The sequence below is a fragment of the Podarcis gaigeae genome, assembly GCF_964106915.1.
Source record: "Podarcis gaigeae genome assembly, chromosome: 7".
Taxonomy (NCBI): Eukaryota; Metazoa; Chordata; class Lepidosauria; order Squamata; family Lacertidae; genus Podarcis; species Podarcis gaigeae.
In genome coordinates, this window is record NC_139683.1 from 88,906,864 (window position 1) to 88,924,207 (window position 17,344).

At 47.0% G+C, this 17,344-nt stretch overlaps 1 protein-coding gene and 1 long non-coding RNA gene across 4 annotated transcripts in view; one reads left to right on the forward strand and one right to left on the reverse strand.

Moving 5' to 3' along the window:
- Nucleotides 1-17,344, forward strand: part of SLC24A3 (solute carrier family 24 member 3) — a 161,377-nt gene that overhangs the window by 55,709 nt on the left and 88,324 nt on the right. The gene's annotated exons all lie outside the window — the stretch shown is intronic.
- On the reverse strand, nt 8,895-15,607 carry LOC310848998. The gene is made up of 3 exons (XR_014566719.1): nt 13,358-15,607; nt 11,840-12,005; nt 8,895-9,233 (listed from the first exon to the last, which is right to left on the reverse strand). It is a non-coding gene; the product is annotated as an uncharacterized lncRNA (long non-coding RNA).

Below are 17,344 nucleotides of genomic sequence, written 5' to 3' on the forward strand. Positions count from 1 at the left end.
CAGAGACAGCTCCCTCTTCGTCCCAGCAGCGCAGGGTCTGGGCCTCAGCCTAGCCAGCTGGCATCACAACACTCTGCTTCCTCAGAAAGAGCATCTCCGCCTCAGCCTGCATCGCATCGCCTTTCCTTCAGGGGGCAGCGGCAGCTCTTTCTTCTGGGCAGATGGCAGAGGGGAGCGGGCGCCCAGCGGAGGGAGGAGGAGCACCATGTGCACTGCCGGACCCTGCGGACAGGTACCTGGGTGCTTCCTGGGCGCAGCAGCCATTGGGGGGAGGGAAGGAGCACTCTGTGCAATGCAAAAATCTGGCTCCCCCAATACTGGCTGGGCAAAAAGCACTTGGGAAGAGGTACCATGAGAGGGAAATCATGAAAGGGAGAAGGTTCCTGCATTGCTCAGGACCCCCTAGACTGATCTTTTACTGCAGGTGGCCGTCACCCTTCGCACATTGTCGGTGGAGGGTGCAATCAGGTGTCCCCACAACAGGCTCCCATTGGAATGCCTGCGACCTCTCTGGCTGCAAGGAAGCTGCCTTGACAGCTCCCTTGCATGCCGGAGCCAGACTCCGATGGGAGCCTGTTGTGGGGGCGCCTGATTGCACCCCCAGGGCGACGGCCCCCCCAGCACTTCACACTACGCCACTGCACACAATCAAGCTTGATTTTCACCTTCATCCTCCTAAACACACTTGCCTGATGCATTCCAAAATTACCCACTCCTCATGATTTTACTTTTGAGATGCACTTTAAGTAGATGGCAGGTGCTAGAAGAATTCTTGTGGCGGTGATGAAATCACATATGCATCTCACAAATGTTTTACTCACCCATGTCTGTTTTTGAACAAACATATATTAAGTGCTGTAAAATGTTGGATAATTGGGTCTGAAGTGAATTTTGATGAGTTTTGATATATTTGATATATTTCCCTTAGAGAATGTTTTGAGGGAAGAACATGAGATATAAGCTGAATGTGATTTTGGTAGATCTGTAACCTTAAATATGGAACAGCCTTAGTGATGCAGAAAGTGTGGTGAGGGATCTGATTTCATACAAAAATGGGGTGCATTAGGGCTCCTCCAGGCATCCGTTTTGTTGCACATTCATGATGGTTTGTGCTCACGATGCTACTGGAGCAGTCATACACAATCCAGCATTCAGTACTGGTTGTTTGTCTGCAAACCTTTCCAGTGGTCCACTGTTTCATTTCCCGCCAGTGTATATCCCATAAAGTCAGGATGAAATCCTATAACTTTTGATACCACAAATGTTCTGGTTTATTTTTGTCCAACCTTTGCTGCACAGCAACCTCCCTGACAGCAATAATGTGGCTTCATCAGGAAAGTCTCACAGAACAAACTAAAGCAGAATAATTTCACCACTAATGTGCTATCATCAAGAAAGTCGCATAATACACCCGCAATAAAAGATCAGTCTGGAGGGGCCCTGAGCAATGCAGGAAGCTTCTCCCTTTTGTGGCTTCCCTCTCATAGTAAAAAGGTAAAGGTAAAGGTACCCCTGCCCGTACAGGCCAGTCTTGCCAGACTCTGGGGTTGTGCGCCCATCTCACTTAAGAGGCCAGGGGCCAGCGCTGTCCGGAGACACTTCCGGGTCACGTGGCCAACGTGACAAAGCTGCATCTGGCGAGCCAGAGCCGCACATGGAAACGCCGTTTACCTTCCCGCTAGAAAGCGGTCCCTATTTATCTACTTGCACCCGAGGATGCTTTTGAACTGCTAGGTTGGCAGGCGCTGGGACCGAGCAGCGGGAGGGCACCCCGCCGCGGGGATTTGAACCGCTGACCTTTCGATCGGCAAGCCCTAGGCGCTGAGGCTTTTACCCATAGCGCCACCCGCGTCCCTCTCATAGTACCTCTTCCCAAGTGCTTTTTGCCCAGCCGGTATTGGAGCCGGATTATGGGGAACAGCAGTTGGGAGAAGTTGTCAGGAGATAAACTGGAGCAGGGGAAGGGTGTACTCCACACTCACCTTTTTTTGCTTTTAAAATCAGAGCCCACTCCTTTTCCCCATGTAATTGGGGCAGTGTTTAAACAAGTGTGCTTGTTGCTCTCATATCCAGCATGGCCTTGAAGCTGATGATACTGTGTCCTTTGCTTTATCTTTGCTCAAATAGCCTCACTCCTAGCACAGTCCTATCTGTTTCCGGACTGCAGTTTGTGGGAATCTGAAAACCTCCATTAGACAACAGAAATTAGTGATTGTCCTCAATATTGTTCTACAACTTAAGTGATTGATTTTATGCCAGTGGCTGTTGCACCCGGCTTTCCATTACAGGAAAAACACTAGAGGGTCTGGGTGTATGTAGCTGTGTTAGAAACTGGGTAGAAAAGCTAGGAGCCAAATGGCTTCTGAGACCTGGGTTGTGGGCAGCAAAACAGAACATCTAGTTGCCACTGGGGGGGGGGGGTTGGCAACACTTTTTATGTATTATTTTGATAAGCATGAATTAATATGCAAGCGACACATTCTTAATTTAATCAGAAATTGTTAATACATGTATAATTTTGTGTTTACAATAAAAATATTGGTACCATGCTTCAGTTTTCATAGGGTTGCCATATGTCAGGAATTTCTGCAGTCAGCAGCAGTGTCCGGTTGGAAATCTGCCGAATGTCCAGGGAAATCCAACCCCCCCCCCATAAAAATAGCTCAAAAACAACCTTTGGCCAAAGAAAGCTCAACAACTTTTCTGTCTGGATTTTTACTGTTTGAAATATGGCAACCCTAGTTTTCAAAACACTACTCTTTATTGTTAAACTCTTTAACATATTGTCTATCCTTAACATACTTCAAGGCTTCAAAGCACATAAAGGTAAAGAGTTGTTAAACTCTTTAACATATTGTCTATCCTTAACATACTTCAAGGCTTCAAAGCACATAAAGATAAAGGGACCCCTGACCATTAGGTCCAGTCGCAAACGACTCTGGGGTTGCGGCGCTCTTCTCGCTTTATTGGCCAAGGGAGCTGGCGTACAGCTTCCGGGTCATGTGGCCAGCATGACTAAGCCGCTTCTGGCGAACCAGAGCAGTGCACGGAAACGCCGTTTACCTTCCCGCCGGAGCTGTACCTATTTATCTACTTGCACTACGTGCTTTCAGACTGCTAGGTGGGCAGGAGCAGGGACCGAACAATGGGAGCTCACCCTGTCGTGGGGATTCAAACCGCCAACCTTCTGATCAGCAAGTCCTAGGCTCTGTGGTTTAGCCCACAGTACCACCATTTCAGTAATCCTTGAGTGTCAGCCAGGCACAAAAATGGCGCCCGGACTTTTTTAGGTGCTCGCAAATGGATAATCTTTAGGCACAAAATGTGCCTAGTGACCTGCTAATTTTGAACCCTTCTATGTAAAACTCCCAATGGCTTAGTTAAATGATTGGGAGCTGATTTGTGGATTTTATATGTCTTACTGCCCCTCCCTTTTGACTGCAAATGCCTCCTGCCCTTCCCTTGTTAGACTGAAATACTTAACTGCAGTTAAGGCTAACCAGGATCCCTTCATGACCATGACTTGAAATTAGTGATCAACATTAGGCAATAAAAAGCACTGTCTGTATGTGCAGGAGTCCAAGTTGTGGGGATTAAATGAGGAGGGGAAGAACCATGCACACCAAATCGAGCTTCTTCCAGGTCTATGATTTCCCACATGTCAAGGAGGGGGTCGCTTTCCCGAGTCCTCCCTCCAAGCTGCTAATCAATCACATGCAGGCACCGAATGGGTTACCAGGCTTTATTGACTTCTTCTCTGGCACCAGCTACAGAACATCAAACAGCAAGTCTAAAACACAGTGTGTTCTCTCCCTCCCCCAGCAGGTTAACTCAAAGACTTATAGAGGATGGGGAATACTGGCAACCAGCCAAAGCCATCACATGCTTCCACTTTGGGGACTAATTGTTACCACCTGCCACCCAGCAACACTTGCTCACAGGATCACTACTTCATGACACCACACAGCCACCTTGTACCATCCAGAGGTTCAGGCATAAACCCATATGAATCGTATACAACCTGGTGCTTTGGTGCACCAAGAAAACAGCATTTATCTCCTCATACAATTTTGTTTTTCTCTCTCAGACACTGTCAAGCAGTGACATATTCTGCAGACAGATTGGAAAGGATCAACAGGGCTGGAGCTATAATTTGTGTAATTTACATAATTTATGTTGCCTCCACTGAATTGGCAGAACTCAGTATTGCAGCTTCTGAGTTGCAAAGGGTGTCCCTGGCTGAAGACATCTGAATCTGAAGAGCACATTTGCTCATTAGATAATCCAGCGCTTCTTGTGAGGAAGAAAGTAGAAGGGGGAAGCAGAGCCCTAAGCACTTCCCTCTTCTACTTTCCTAGGGAAGTGCATAGGGCTCTGCTTCCCCCAACATCATCGGCGCTTCTGGAACTTCCCGTGGGACGTTACAGCTCCAGCCCAGCTTTCTGCAACTACTTCTAATAGTGTGCTCCAGCTTCAGTCCAAGAGTAAATGGGAACATTAGCATCTGAACCTTTGAAATGGGACCTGGTACTACTGTACAGAATTGAGTGCATAGATTGAATGCAGTCAACGAACTTCCCGTTACCAACTAAAGGAAGTTGACTCAGCCTTTTGTGGTACTGTCTACCTGTGGATCATCCGCTGCCTCTGTGCACAGCAGTAAAAATCATACAGTAAAAGAAAGTAGAAGAGGCAAAGAAGAGAGGCATGTGGAGAGGCAAAGGCACAGCAGTGACTGGGAATAGGTGAAGCAAATACCCCTCTCCACCTAAATTGTCTGACCTAGAAGGCGGTACCATTACCACTAAAGAGGACAGGCTAACCCCATGTTCTTTCTGGAGATTGATATTAATTCCCTCGAATCCCATTGATTATAACTAGCACTTTTAAAAAGGATAAGTAAAAAGGGCCATGAAGTTGTTCCAGTTAGTGCCACACTTTTAACTGTTACGGGAAATTCTGGGTGCAGGTTTACTCTGCTGCCCTGCTCATCGGGGTGCCACTCCCCGTGGGTCTTTCCTGGTCAGCAAAAGCAGGAATCTCCAGCAAAGTTAAAGAAGCAAACAGTGGTCAGTAGACCTGATCTTTATTGTTGCAACAAGGTTCAAACACCACAAAAGAGTAGGAACCCCAAGCACGGGGTTGCATGGACTTCTAAGACCTTCCCTCCCTTCCCATAATACAGTTCAAGAAGCATCATCGATACATCATCAATACATCACCAACATGTCATAAAGAGGGAGGGGATCTCTTGAGGTTACATGAGCTCAACCCCCAGTCCTGTTATCAGATACAATTCCCAATACATTTTAAGTACCCACTACCTAAAGAACAATAAAACTATTCACACCCAACCTTGCCCTCTGGGCTTCCTGAAGGTGGGCTTTGTGAATACCTGGCTTCAGCAAACTCCATCAATGGCTATCTGTATGGTCCATTGTTACCTACTGACTTTATGCCTCAGGGATTATGGAGACAGGGGAAGCCCTGGATTCCCCTCTTCCAGAGGAGTTATTTGCCATTGGAACCAAAGAAATGATTCTATACTGGATAATTGGAGGAAACAGCACTGGTACATGGTATCCACTTATTGCTACAGGTTTTTATAGACTACTTTTCTGAGCTTCTTTGTTGTTGTGTACCATATTTTTTGCACCATAACACTCACTTTTTTCCTCCTAGAAAGTAAGGGGAGATGTCTGTGCGTGTTATGGAGGGAATGCCTATGGGTGACGGGGGGCGGTCTGCTGCAGTCATGAGCAGAGGATCCATGGTTCCCCTTCCTTCCCTCCTCCGTGGCTCACTTTGAAACAGCAAAGCAGGAGAAGAGCTGCTGAGTGGGGAGGAGAGAGGGACAGAGAACCTGCTTCTTTCAAGGAGCAAAGCGGGAGAGGAGAGGAGCCGCTTACATGAGTGTAAGCGGCTCCTGTCCGGTTGGTTCCTTTAAACCAAGCAGGCTCTCTGTCCCTCTCTCCTCCCCACTCAGCTCGCTACATAGCAGCAAAGTTTTTCAGCTCGCTAAGCTGGGGATGAGCAGGGAGGAGGGAGAAAAGCAGAGCCTGCTTGCTTTAAAGGAGCAAAGTGGGAGAGGAGAGGAGCCTTCTCCTGTTAAGCCCCTCTTCTGCATTATTAGCAGCATCCTTCTCCACACACCCCACGAGTGCTCCTTGTCCCTTGCGTGCTTTTCCTTCACTCCCCACATAAAACGTGGTTACAAAGCACGGATCCACATGGATCCTTAGGATTTTTGCACTGGGTCACCCCAATTCACCATCAGATCACATAGCATGTCCATGGCTACATCTTGCACCAAAAAAATCACGCACCCACTGTTGCCTGGGGCCACAGTGGTACAAAAATGTGGTTACAAAGCATGAATCCACATGGATCCTCAGGATTTTTGCATTGGGCTACTCCAAACTCACTGTCAGATCACATGTCTGTGGCCACAGCATGAACCACAAAAATCATACATCCACTATTTCGCTTAGATTTTTTTTTCTTGTTTTCCTCCTCTAAAAACTACGTGCGTGTTATGGTCGGGTGCATGTTATAGAGCGAAAAATACGGTATGTATGTATGGTGCCTGTGTCAATGATCATTGTCCTGGCCTTAGTCAGAGGCTGTGGTGGGGACTTGGAATTTTGGGGAAGTTGTTTAACTGCCCCCCCCATTCCTGGTTTTAACATAAGATTTGGGGGGTGGGATGGGTGCCAGTTCTGCATACCCCAGAAAAAAGCAGTGATTATTACATGGGCACTAGTCACCAGGAATGCCTCCCAGCACTCTCAAGGCAAAGAAAGAGACATATGCAATTGTTTTATGACCAGAGAAGTGGAGGTTAAATGGCACACTGTCCAAGGAAAAAGATGATGGCCCAACATGAGACTGAAAGCTGTTTACAGTTCTGGCCGCCTCACCTCAAAATGGATATTGTAGAGTTAGAAAAGTTTCAGTAACAGGCAATCAAGAAGCAACTCCATTATGAAGAAAGGTTGCAGCGTTTTTAGTTTAGAGAATAGGCAAGTAAGAGGTGACATTATAGAAGTTTATAAAATTACCGTATTTTTTGCTCTATAAGACGCACCAGACCACAAGACACACCTAGTTTTTGGAGGAGGAAAACAAGAAAAAATATATTCTGAATCTCAGAAGCCAGAACAGCAAGAGGGATCACTGCGCAGTGATAGCTGGCTTCAGGGATAGCTGTGCAGCCTGCATTCGCTGCATAAGACGCACACACATTTCCCTTTACTTTTAAAGAGGGGAAAAGTGCGTCTGTCAGAGCTGCCCGAGGTCCCAGCTCACAAAGGACCAACGCCGGTTCTTATATATACAAAAGTCTTTATTGAAATTCAGTTTCGATTTCAAAGCCACGGCGCGCAGCTCTACATCTTGAACTCTAGACCGCTGAAGCTCCGTCTGAATCTCCTCCCCCCAGACACCAGTTTAAGACTCTAGCTTTGCTCCACCTCTTCCTTTGCTCTTTCCTCCTCTGGGTCCGCCTGTCCACTGGGGTCTTCCCCTTTCTAGACTCTTCTGACGCTGAGTCCCCTGAGTCTTCCCCCTGCCTCCGGCGGGCTTTAGGACCTGGATCCCAATCCGGGTTTTCTGCTGTCCCGCGCGCCTGTACATTTGAACTTGGCGCGCGCGCCCAGCCGGCAACCTTCCTCCTGACCGTTACACTGCTCCTGTCACTGCTTCCCCCTTCGGGGGGGCTAGCTGGACCTGACTTCCCCTCCGTTCCCTCACTCTGTGATGGAGGCGTGGTCAGCCCGGACTCATCTTCTCTCCCTGCTGGAGGAGACGCTGGCCCTGATACATGGGACTCTTCCCCCCCACTACGCTCTGGTGGGGGAACTGGTCCTGATATCCCGCTGCTGCTTTGGGAGTCCCCGCTGGCCCCTTGCTTCTGGTACATCCCCCCTGGGACCCCCCTTGCCCTGGCCATCGGTGCCCCCCTTTGGGAATCTTCTGAATCTTCTGAATCGCTGGAGAAGCTCATGGAATCTCTCGGGCCACTGTCATACTCCCCTACGCTGCCCTCAGATTCTTCCCCTTCGCTCTCCGTTTCCTCTCTCCCCTGTGCCTCTGCTCCTGAGCCCCTGACAGCGTCTTATAGAGCAAAAAATACAGTATGCATGGCACAGAGAAGGTGGATGCAGAAAAGATTTTCTTCCTTTCTCATTGCACTAGAAGTTATGGGAATCCAGTAAAGCTGAATGTTGGAAGATTCAGGAGAGGTAAAAGAAAGTACCTGCTGCCAAGAATCATTTCCTTCAACTCAGCTTTTAGAAAAAAAGGGGGGGGAGACAAGCTTTGGATTAGGAAAAACAAGCTGAAATGCACACATTACATTTGAACAATGTCTAAGGAAGTCCAGTGACTCCTGTTTGCCTGTAACCCCTCTCTAACATTTATGTAAAAAAAAAAATTATTTAACAAAATTTGGAGACCTCTTGACAGTAGTAAAACCTCTAACCTCTAACATTATCTGCCTATACAAAGGGAGTGTTCAGAGGTTTGGGCAGGCAATACACCTGGCTACTGTTCACCTGGTGAGTGTGATGCCCCAGTGAATCTTGGTGGGGGGGCAGGGTGCATGTATGGCAGCAGATTGTGCAAGAATCTCAAGTTCAAATGTTTTTGCTTATTGGTCGCCACCCAAATAATCCAGGGCAAATTGTACTTTGTAATGGAGGCTTAGCTCGCTGAAGGCCAACTCGGAGCTTGTGGCATTGAAGCAACTTTATCTAGCCTCTGGAGAGCTTTTCTTATTGCATTGCAATTTCATGCACATCTTGGAAAGGTAAAGGACCACTGCCAAAGGTCCGCTGCTTGACAGGATATTTCAGGAACGCATTATTTCATCTGATGTGTGCCGAACCTCTGAAGGTGATGCCAACTGTATTTATGGGACCTAAATGTGGTTCTCTTTGCTCTATTTCTGTAATGGTTTCAGTTAATTGATTTAAACTTGCAGCCCTAGTATTACTGCACAAACCTTCATATTTCCAAAGTCCCATGGGTTAATAATAGTGGCTTATTCTCTTAGAGCAGAGGTGCACAGCCTTTGGCTTCCTGGATGTTGTTGAACTCCACTTCCCATTATTCCTGAACACTGGCCATGCTGACTCTGGCTGATGGAGTCCACCAACATCTGGAGGGCCACAGGTTCCTCACCACTGTTCTGAAACCTGCTGGTACTGCGAAGTAGATATTGTGGCTTAAGCCTGTTGAGAAAAAGGCATGATGCAGGATACAGCTGACCCCTGGCACTAACAACTCTTTCAAGGGCTAAACCCTTAGCATCCATGACATTTTCATACCCTCCAACATATCCAGGCCAGAAACCAGGATGCACGTTTTCCGGGTCATGCTCCTGGGTGAGTCACGTGACCTACGTGAGAGGGTGGCCCTGAAAAAAGCACTTTTTCAGGGGGAGTTTGTGTGAGATCACAGCACCCAAAATGGCTGCTGTGCTCTCATGTGAAAAAATGGGGTGTCCTGGTTTTCCCAGGACAGTTGCAAGGTGTGGTATATGGGTATGCTGTGATGGCCATGAGAACAAAGCTTCAGTGAAATTAAAGGGTGTGTTCACATTACTGCCTTAGAGCACAGTGAAGTTGTTGTTTCTTCAGTGTATTTCACAGCTCTTCCCCCCCAGCTGTTATATTTGTTTCTGTTTGTGTTCACACCAGGGGGGCATTGATGGGTGGGGATGTCCTGACCCTATGCAAAGGTTTCATGTCTTGGATAGACATTAATAAGGAAGGGATTAAGGACTCCAGTTGGTGTGAAGCTGGTTTAAGAAACAACACATCAAACGGTAGTAATTTTTAACAAAGTACAGAATATATAAACATTTGGATAACATTGTGTGAACACGGATTAAAAACCCAGCACTGGAAACTCACAGCAAATGGGAGAGTGAATACAGTCTTAATTGGACTCTTCTTCTTAAGTGCAGCCAAGTTTGTTTTTTTCTTCTAATGGCAACACCCTGCCTCAGTGGCTTTGTGTTTATGTATATGAAGAAAGTTCTGCTTCTTTTTTTGACATGTGTCATGCCTGCAAAAATACAGAAAAGCTGGGTATGCAGATTGTGTGTGAAGCATTGGCCATGCAACAAAAGGACAAATGGCTCATGAAACAAGCAGGCTGGCAGGAGATCTCAATGAAAATGCCTTGAATCCTGGCGCTAAGCTCATGAGGACACAGGGCATATAGAGACTGTGAAACTCGAAGCTCTGGTGATGTGTTTGTTTTTTGTCTACCTTGACAGCCTTATATCTTCCTTGCTCTCTGCCTACTTGTGCCTTTCATGACTGTGTTTATTTCAGTTAATGGTTGTTGAATCTCACAGCATGGACCAGACTCTTCTTAAATGGTGCCAGCTAGTCTAGTTCCATTGATTTATTTGGAGCTATCCTAATGAAAGTACTTTAGTGCATCTTGATCCAGCCTCATTAATGGCAGTGCTGCAGTGTTTAGACAATTAATTGGTTAATCAATTAAAAACTTTTGGTTAACCAGATACCCTGATTAATCAGACAACAATATTGGAGGAAATTAACTATTTTTACTCCCAAGTATTTAAAACACTGATGGTAGCAGCCATCATAGAGGAGCCATCCTGCCATCTCTCATACATATGAATGGGTGCCTCTATTAAGAGGATACCTTCTGCATCCCCTCCAACATTCCTCAGATGAAAATAGGGACATCTATTCTACATCATGATCACTTCTTGAGCATTTCCTCCTAGTCAAGAACAAAAGTTATTAGAGGAAACACACAATACTCCAATATTTTAAGCACAAAAATCTTTGAATTCATGTATTGCTTTCAGGGAAGTCTGAGGGGGGAAAGAAAACCCCAAATCAATGAACACAACTCTCTCTCTCTCTCTCTCTCTCTCTGTGTGTGTGTGTGTGTGTGTAGACTGTGTGATGTCAACATGCATTTATGAGTAATTTGGAAGCATGGCAACTTTGAGTAACTGTTATTGTTGCAATTGTGCAGGTGTATGATCTGAGGTATCCCAATGTTTATTTTGGGGACCAAGGACATGCAAACCTTTGAGTCTGATGATACATAAAGTTTCTTTTTTTAGTGTTTTAAACTTCTGAGAAAATTAGAAATGTGTTAGTGACTGCAACAACCTGGTGCTGTGGTGAATCCTGGATAGAGCAGCTACTCCTACAGCCTCCCCCACCTGTCAGGTATCCCCTCCGCCAGCTGTCCTGGGACTCCCCTTCACCCAAATGTACAAAATGGGGAGACTCGTCAGATTTCAGAAGGTCCCACTGAGAAGCCAGACAAGAAGGGGCTTTGGATGGCCCCTCCCCTCTGTAGGAATCTAGTCTGATTTGTTTTAAGCCATAGAGAGAGCCAAGCTCCAGGATCAGAGCTCTCTACATCTCTCTTGAAGCAGCGAATCAAAAGGTGGAGAAAGATCTGAGATTTTTTGAGGGGAGGGGGAGAACAGGCTTGCATTTGGGAACTTGGGACTCTGCATGACAAAGTGAGAAGCCAGGATGTCTTAAGGGTTTTCATGAAGGTCTTGGCATTTTTGTGACAATTGGAGACTATGTACCGGTATATATCATAGTGGGGGCCCTTCAAGACCCCACTGCTGTTTGAGTAGATCTGAAAACTAGGCTTCTGCTGGTTCATCACTCCTAGGATTTAGCTCCTGAACTCTTTTTTGTTTACAGGATTTTGTTCCTGGCACCCAGTGCCCTTACTGTGCCCTTATTACAGTCTAAACTGACAATTTAATACAAACAAATACGGTAAATAGTTGGTGCATACCCAATTGTTACTCAGCTGTTACCTTGATCTTTTGTCATTGGACTGAGATGCTTAATAGACTGAAGCTCTACTTTTGCTCATGGAGCAGGAGAATTCCCAACTGAGCTGAGATTTGCGTTCAAGGATTCTAGAATCAAGACTGTCCAGTTGACAGCACTGACAGGTCTCCTTGGCAACCATTAAAGCACCTAAGAAGAGGAAGGAGGAAACATGGGTAATAAGGCCTGATGTGTCAGCCACTGACTCCTGGCTAATGTTGGTTGTGGTCCAGCACACAGCTTGTGGATGAGGAGGGTGGCAATTACACAGAGAGAATAATGACAACAACAAAGCTGTCCACTGACACAGCCTCCCATCAAGAGCATCGCCCCTAAATAAAGCAAGCCCCAAAAGAGACAAGAACATCCCCAGAGCAGTAGTTAATGGCAGAATCTTTTCATCACTGTTCCTTTGTTCCCAGAGTTTCCAGAGCATGAGACAGGAACAGGCCTCCTTCCTTTTCAGAGATATGAGCATTTACAAAATGCTCCTTCTCTAACCCTTTTCTAGGTTTCCTTATTCACAAATGTAGTCCAATATGCTTGCCAGGGTGGGGTAAGGGATAAGTCAAGGTATGATCCTGTTTCCTCCTTTCCCATCCGGCAGCTGAATATTTGAGCTTCCCAAATGGTGTGAAAGATTGTTTGAATTAAATCTCAAATATGTCTTCATATAGAAATAAGAAGCCACTGTTTTTATATTTCTAGATACAGGTAGGTAGCCATGTTGGTCTGCCATAATTGAAACAAAATTTAAAAATTCATTCCAGTAGCACCTTAGAGACCAACTATCTGAAGAAGTGTGCATGCACATGAAAGCCCATACCAATAACAAACTTAGTTGGTGTCTAAGGTGCTACTGAAACGATTTTTTTAATTCTGTTTTTATATGTTATGGCAAGAGGTTAAAAGCTGTTACCAGCAACTTGCTTGTTTGCAAACATTGTAGGGACTAAATGAGTGGCTGGGATGCCATGCAACATTCAGAAATATTCTGACTTCCTAGTTTAAAAGCAGTAACCAAACATAATTTATCTGGGCCCAGCATATAGAGCAGAGAAACAAAGATAAAGAGAAACTTGGGATAAGCTTTTCTCCAGGGCCTCGGAGCAGAAGGAAGCTGTGTTCAACAATGCAAGGAGCTTTGGAAGCAAATAAATTGGGGGCTGGAGAATGAGGGAGCAACAAAGTCAGGAAGGTGGTGAAACTGAGGGCTCTCAGTCTCGGTAATTTCTTTGAGCTCACATTTACTGTGACTTGCCCTGGCCCTTCCCTCTGCTCCGACTGTACTTCGCTTCTTTTTCCCCTGCTTCCCAAGGGATGAACTCCGTTCCTCTCACCTCAGACTCCGCCTCTTCTTTGCTTTACTTGCATCGCCTCATCATGTTCTTTGTTTCTCTTGCTTCAACCACAGACAGAGCTAAAGCACCAATTCCTGCCCAGCAAAAGCACCCAAGAAGAGTGGAAAGCAGGAGCAATAAGGGAAATGTAATCTCTCATACCTGCATGCTGCTTCTGTGGACAGCGATAATACTGTTCAAGTACGGTGGATTTAGGTGGTGTCATAGGCACCCCCCCTCTTGCGCCTGCATCAAACCCCGTTGGGTGTTCTCATGGCCTGCCACGGTTACAGCAAGGCCTGGCTCCTCAAGGTGTGGGGGGGCTCAGCCCATTCCAATTTGTAGAGGGCTGACCTAGGGAATTGGCTCCTATGGGTGGTGTGGTCAGATGAGTGCTGCCATCTTAAACCTTCCCAAGTCTAGGTAAGTGTTTCATGAAGTCCATGAGAAGGGATTTTTCTTTCTGTTCTTCTAAGTCCCACTTGTCCCTTTCAGCCTGAAAGGTTCTACACTTAAGCAGGAATAACCAGCTGCACCAATATAAGATGGAGGACACTTGGCTTATCAGCAGTACATGTAAAAAGGATCCAGGAGTCTTAGTAGATGTTATTTATTGGGTTTAACACATTTTATGTTACAAGGCGCGTTCTAACCAATCGTATAAGCGTTGGTAGACGAACGTTATAATGGCTAGTAAGCGCATGGACTTTCAACTGTCAACTGTCAACTGTCAGTTCATGCTCAGAATTATTACTGTGTTGTCCAGTCAGTTCGGTTCTTGTTTCCTATGAGTGAGCTGTTGTCACTGACAAATGTTGAATAAACGTAGTTAAGGATCTTATACTGGCTTGGGCTTCTGACTTTTTCCGAAAATTTAACAGTGGCAATGAAGATGGGATTCGTGAGCTCCCGCCGGCTGCCAGAGGCCCAAGACCGCACCGCAGCACCGCCACCCGCTGCCTCGCAGTAAGCGCTACCTCACCACCATGCTGGACTTAGCAAATAGTCCCGGAAACGAGACCGCGCCTGCCGCGTCTTCGCAACCACCCACAATCACACAAGCGACTGCTCCAGGTCTGAGGATGGCCACCAGTCAAAGTCGGCCGCCACCGGACTATGGCTCCGCCAAATAAGGAGCTACGTCTGACTACAAGGCTTCACTAGGGAGGCAAACAAGGTGGATGTGCTACTGACGGTGGTGGGAAGTTCCACCATCACTCTACTGAAAGGTCTGATGGCACCCAGGGACATAGAGGCATGCATTTTCAATGAGCTGACACAGGCTATGACAAGACACCTCGTGCCTCAGCCAACTAAGAACCACCACTGCTACAACTTTGCGCACAGAGAGCAACAAGCGCAAGAGTCAGCAAGTGAATACATCACAGCACTCCGGGCGATTGCGATGTATTGCCAATTCGCTGACATCGAGGAACAACTTCTTGAAAGGTTCATCAGTGGCGTGCAAAACAGCTGTCTCCGCCGCAAGCTGCTGGCAAAAGACAACATCACGATGATGGAAGCAATGAATATGGCCACAGCCTTTGAGAAGGATAACGCCCATGAGGCGGCCCATAGCCCATGTACCGAAAGGAGAACTCACCGCATCCAGTGAGACTGGTCGTCTTCCATAGATTCCCACAATGAGGATTTCCACGAGCTTCAGATCAATCCAACCGACACCACCGCTCCCAAGCTACGAGCGCATCGTTGAACCAGCGATCATCTGACACACCTCAAGGGACCTGCGCCAGCTGCGGAGAAAACCATGAGTGTTGGACATGCAGGTTTCGGGATGCCACATGTCATCGCTGTGGAAAGACTGGGCACATTGGTCGAGTCCACTGCTCCAAGACCTCCGGAGCACGACCCAAGCAATGTGTTCACAAGGGCTACATAGAGGAGGAGTTACAGTCCATCTCTCCAGCCAGGGTACTTCAACTTCCGTCCCCGGGGCGCAATAAGCTTAGGGTACAACTCAAGATAGAGGGAACCCCGTGCACTATGGAGTTGTATACCGGCTCATCCTGCTCCATAATATCTGCTAAGACTCTGAAAGAGCTTTGCCTTAACGGCGGTCCTCCTCTCTGCCCAGCCCCCGTAGTGCTGTGGGACTTCCAGAGAAAAAGAATCCAGCTAAATGGGATGGGCACCTTCAAGGTCCAGTTTAAGAAGTACACCAAGAATTTGAACCTCATCATAACTGAAGGACCATTCACTAGTCTTCTAGGCCTAGCGTGGTTCGGGCCGTTAGGCTTAGGTATTTCAGGGCTTAATCAGATTTCCCTAGGGGCAGATTTCGAATCAATCTGCCAGGAGTTTCCATCAGTCTTCAATGGAATCCTGGGCCTGTACAACAGATCCCCGATTTCCCTACAGCTCAACCCCACGGTGCAACCCATTTGGGTCAAGGCCCGTTTGTGCTTAAACCCAAGATCGATGAGGAGCTTGATCGCTTAGTTGCCCAAGGGGTCTTAGAGCCGGTAGCTTTGGGAACCTGGGAAACCCCGATTGTCACACCAGTTAAGCCGGACAGCTTAGTTCATATCTGTGGCGATTACAAAGGCACCCTGAACTGGGCCTTACAGGACCACACGTACCTGGCTCCAGTGGTGAGCCACATGTTAGCAGCCCTGGCTGGAGCCAAGATCTTCGGGAAGCTGGATTTAGCGCAAGCTTATCAGCAGCTAACTGTTGATGAGGCCACCACAGATGCCCAGACAAATGTGACTCATGGGGTGCTTTCAGGGTCAAATGCCTACAGTTTGGAGTTAGTGTGGCACTAGGGTTATTTCAGAGTCTAATGGACCGTCTCCTTAAAGACATTCCCGGAGTCACGCCATTTTCCGACGATGTGCTGATTGCCGCATCGTCAAGAGAGGACTTTGCCGCCAGATTACGGATAGTGCTCCAATGCTTCCAGGCAGCAGGACTTAAGGTAAAACAGAAAAAGTGCCTGTTGGGAGTGAGCAGTGACAGAGAAATGGGTACTTTGGGAGATTCTTTGCCCAGGCCAGGGTGGGAACCAGATGGGTTTCCGGTGACTGAGTTACCACAGCAGGGCGACTTCAGGTCGGAATCCTCAGCAGCTCCATTGGCAGTGACTCCTTCGGAGCCCTGACCACCCCACTCAGACCATGGGTACTGGAGGAACCTCCTCGGTCACCCACTTGGGCACAGGAACTGTGACGATCCCAGTGGGAGCGGAAAAGGCCAGCTCACCTTGATGACTATGTTTGTTCCTTTTGTTAGGAAGTTGGGGGGAGGAGTGTTATGTATTGGGTTTAACACATTTTATGTTACAAGGCTTGTTCTAACCAATCGTATAAGTGTTGGTAGATGAACGTTCTAATGGCTAGTAAGCGCATGGACTTTCAACTGTCAACTGTCAGTTCATGCTCGACATTATTATTGTGTTGTCCAGTCAGATCGGTTCTTGTTTTCCTATGAGTGAGCTGTTGTCACTGGCAAATGTTGAATAAACATAGTTGAGGATGTTATACTGGCTTGGGCTTCTGACTTTTTCCAAACATTTAACAGTAGACCACAACATGAGTCAACAATGTGATACTGCAACAGAAAAAGCTAATGCTATTCTAGGCTGCATCAACAAAAGTCCCATCTCTTGATCAAGAACCACTCTATTCTGCCTTGGTCAGACCACACATGGAGTTCTGTGACCCGTTCAGGGTAACAAAAGTTAAGAAGGATACTGACAAGCTGGAACGTGTGCAGAGGAGGGCAACCAAGATGATCGAGGATCTGGAAAGCAAGCCCTGTGAGGAACGCTTGAGGGAGCTGGGTATGTTTAGCCTGGAATAAAGGAGAATGAGAGGAGATATGATAGCCATCTTCAAGAACTTGAAGGGCTGTCACATGGAAGATGGAGCAAGCTTGTTTTTTCCTGCTCTGGGGGGGAGGAAATGAACCAATGGCTTCAAATTACAAGAAAGGAGATTCCAACTCCAGCTCATCCTTCCTCCCAGGGCACCCTGATTTTGCGCTGCCTGTGGATGGGGTTTGAAACCTGCACAACCACCATGGTGAAAACCATTTTCATTACATGGGAGGGAAGGAATAACTTTTCTCTTGCATGTGATAACCCTCGAAGGCTGTATGCTTTCTTGTAAAATGAGCCTGCAGTCCTTT